Raw genomic sequence first — 4,320 nt, forward strand, 5'->3', positions numbered from 1 at the left:
CAACACAACCTCCCCCCCGTCCAATATATGCAACACAACCTCCCCCCCGTCCAATATATGCAACACAACCTCCCCCCCGTCCAATATATGCAACACAACCTCCCCCCCGTCCAATATATGCAACACAACCTCCCCCCCGTCCAATATATGCAACACAACCTCCCCCCCGTCCAATATATGCAACACAACCTCCCCCCCGTCCAATATATGCAACACAACCTCCCCCCCGTCCAATATATGCAACACAACCTCCCCCCCTCCAATATATGCAACACAACCTCCCCCCCGTCCAATAGATGCAACACAACCTCCCCCCCGTCCAATATATGCAACACAACCTCCCCCCCGTCCAATATATGCAACACAACCTCCCCCCCGTCCAATATATGCAACACAACCCCCCCCTCCCTCCCCTCACATTCCTCTTCAACACATCACAATATACATCATAACTTTGATATTATTATTACAAACAAAATAAAGTGCCAAACCCACATGGGTCAAAGGGCACCAAAAAATATTACACATTATTAATGGCTCTTGTGGGTCGCTAAATTTCTTTGCCGACTTTCAAAACTCCCAGTAAAAAAAAATGCTATTATTTCTGTTCTCGACACAATTCACACATCCCCCAGATTAAACCAGGGCCAGGGCCATGGTAGGGCCATGCCAGGGTCACGCCAGGGCCATGCCAGGGTCACGCCAGGGACATGCCAGGGCCATGCCAGGGCCTACTTAAGATTACAAACAAAACCCTTGCAACAGCCTACGGCGTAAAAATTGTAGATATTGTTAAAATAACTTAAATTTTCGTCTTTACACCAGGTTATCTCCCCAGCCATGCTAGTGACGTCACTCGTAGTTGCTTGTCTCATACGTGTCCACTTAACGTTAAGTACGTATCCACCTGATGTTTAATACGTGTCCACCTGGCTAATACGTGTCCACTAAACTCTGACATAATTTATACACATATGCAACATTTTGTGTATATATATATATATATATATATATATATATATATATATATATATATATATATATATATATATATATATATATATATATATATAATGTCTGCTATGAGGATAAAAAACAACGGAGGTGCCAGGACAGCGCCTTGGGGCACTGAGCTTGGTTGAAGAGCTTTATCAAGTCACGTTTCACTGTCTGGAGCTTTATCATGTTTCAATGTCCGGAGCTTTATCATGTTTCAATGTCTGGAGCTTTATCATGTTTCAATGTCTGGAGCTTTATCATGTTTCACTGTCCGGAGCTTTATCATGTTTCACTGTCTGGAGCTTTATCATGTTTCACTGTCTGGAGCTTTATCATGTTTCAATGTCCGGAGCTTTATCATGTTTCACTGTCTGGAGCTTTATCATGTTTCAATGTCTGGAGCTTTATCATGTTTCAATGTCTGGAGCTTTATCATGTTTCAATGTCCGGAGCTTTATCATGTTTCAATGTCCGGAGCTTTATCATGTTTCAATGTCTGGAGCTTTATCATGTTTCACTGTCTGGAGCTTTATCATGTTTCAATGTCTGGAGCTTTATCATGTTTCAATGTCTGGAGCTTTATCATGTTTCACTGTCTGGAGCTTTATCATGTTTCAATGTCTGGAGCTTTATCATGTTTCAATGTCTGGAGCTTTATCATGTTTCAATGTCCGGAGCTTTATCATGTTTCAATGTCCGGAGCTTTATCATGTTTCAATGTCTGGAGCTTTATCATGTTTCAATGTCTGGAGCTTTATCATGTTTCAATGTCCGGAGCTTTATCATGTTTCAATGTCTGGAGCTTTATCATGTTTCAATGTCCGGAGCTTTATCATGTTTCACTGTCTGGAGCTTTATCATGTTTCAATGTCCGGAGCTTTATCATGTTTCAATGTCTGGAGCTTTATCATGTTTCAATGTCTGGAGCTTTATCATGTTTCAATGTCTGGAGCTTTATCATGTTTCAATGTCCGGAGCTTTATCATGTTTCACTGTCTGGAGCTTTATCATGTTTCAATGTCCGGAGCTTTATCATGTTTCAATGTCCGGAGCTTTATCATGTTTCAATGTCTGGAGCTTTATCATGTTTCAATGTCCGGAGCTTTATCATGTTTCAATGTCTGGAGCTTTATCATGTTTCAATGTCTGGAGCTTTATCATGTTTCAATGTCCGGAGCTTTATCATGTTTCAATGTCTGGAGCTTTATCATGTTTCAATGTCTGGAGCTTTATCATGTTTCACTGTCTGGAGCTTTATCATGTTTCAATGTCTGGAGCTTTATCATGTTTCAATGTCTGGAGCTTTATCATGTTTCACTGTCTGGAGCTTTATCATGTTTCAATGTCTGGAGCTTTATCATGTTTCAATGTCCGGAGCTTTATCATGTTTCACTGTCTGGAGCTTTATCATGTTTCAATGTCCGGAGCTTTATCATGTTTCAATGTCTGGAGCTTTATCATGTTTCAATGTCTGGAGCTTTATCATGTTTCAATGTCTGGAGCTTTATCATGTTTCAATGTCCGGAGCTTTATCATGTTTCACTGTCTGGAGCTTTATCATGTTTCAATGTCCGGAGCTTTATCATGTTTCAATGTCCGGAGCTTTATCATGTTTCAATGTCTGGAGCTTTATCATGTTTCAATGTCCGGAGCTTTATCATGTTTCAATGTCTGGAGCTTTATCATGTTTCAATGTCTGGAGCTTTATCATGTTTCAATGTCCGGAGCTTTATCATGTTTCAATGTCTGGAGCTTTATCATGTTTCAATGTCTGGAGCTTTATCATGTTTCAATGTCTGGAGCTTTATCATGTTTCAATGTCTGGAGCTTTATCATGTTTCAATGTCTGGAGCTTTATCATGTTTCACTGTCTGGAGCTTTATCATGTTTCAATGTCTGGAGCTTTATCATGTTTCAATGTCCGGAGCTTTATCATGTTTCAATGTCTGGAGCTTTATCATGTTTCACTGTCTGGAGCTTTATCATGTTTCACTGTCTGGAGCTTTATCATGTTTCAATGTCTGGAGCTTTATCATGTTTCAATGTCTGGAGCTTTATCATGTTTCAATGTCTGGAGCTTTATCATGTTTCACTGTCTGGAGCTTTATCATGTTTCAATGTCTGGAGCTTTATCATGTTTCAATGTCTGGAGCTTTATCATGTTTCACTGTCTGGAGCTTTATCATGTTTCAATGTCTGGAGCTTTATCATGTTTCAATGTCTGGAGCTTTATCATGTTTCAATGTCCGGAGCTTTATCATGTTTCAATGTCTGGAGCTTTATCATGTTTCAATGTCCGGAGCTTTATCATGTTTCAATGTCTGGAGCTTTATCATGTTTCACTGTCTGGAGCTTTATCATGTTTCAATGTCTGGAGCTTTATCATGTTTCAATGTCTGGAGCTTTATCATGTTTCAATGTCCGGAGCTTTATCATGTTTCAATGTCTGGAGCTTTATCATGTTTCACTGTCTGGAGCTTTATCATGTTTCAATGTCTGGAGCTTTATCATGTTTCAATGTCCGGAGCTTTATCATGTTTCAATGTCTGGAGCTTTATCATGTTTCACTGTCTGGAGCTTTATCATGTTTCACTGTCTGGAGCTTTATCATGTTTCAATGTCTGGAGCTTTATCATGTTTCAATGTCTGGAGCTTTATCATGTTTCAATGTCTGGAGCTTTATCATGTTTCACTGTCTGGAGCTTTATCATGTTTCAATGTCCGGAGCTTTATCATGTTTCACTGTCTGGAGCTTTATCATGTTTCACTGTCTGGAGCTTTATCATGTTTCACTGTCTGGAGCTTTATCATGTCTGGAGCTTTATCATGTTTCAATGTCTGGAGCTTTATCATGTTTCACTGTCTGGAGCTTTATCATGTTTCAATGTCTGGAGCTTTATCATGTTTCAATGTCTGGAGCTTTATCATGTTTCAATGTCTGGAGCTTTATCATGTTTCACTGTCTGGAGCTTTATCATGTTTCAATGTCTGGAGCTTTATCATGTTTCAATGTCTGGAGCTTTATCATGTTTCAATGTCTGGAGCTTTATCATGTTTCAATGTCTGGAGCTTTATCATGTTTCACTGTCTGGAGCTTTATCATGTTAGGACTTGATGAAACTCTACATAGAGCTCTACATGAGGTAAGACGTGGCTTCACAAGGTGAAACGTCTCAATAAAAGCTCTTTATGCAGGTTGTGGGAGATTTACATAGCGTGGTGGAGAACCAGACCTTAAGTGGGATTAAATATTTGTAGACTGATTCAGATCTTGAAAGAAAAATTGTGAGGCAGGAAGGAAGGAAGAAAGGAAGGCAGGGA

This window comes from Cherax quadricarinatus, chromosome 75, assembly GCF_038502225.1.
Source record: "Cherax quadricarinatus isolate ZL_2023a chromosome 75, ASM3850222v1, whole genome shotgun sequence".
NCBI lineage: Eukaryota > Metazoa > Arthropoda > Malacostraca > Decapoda > Parastacidae > Cherax > Cherax quadricarinatus.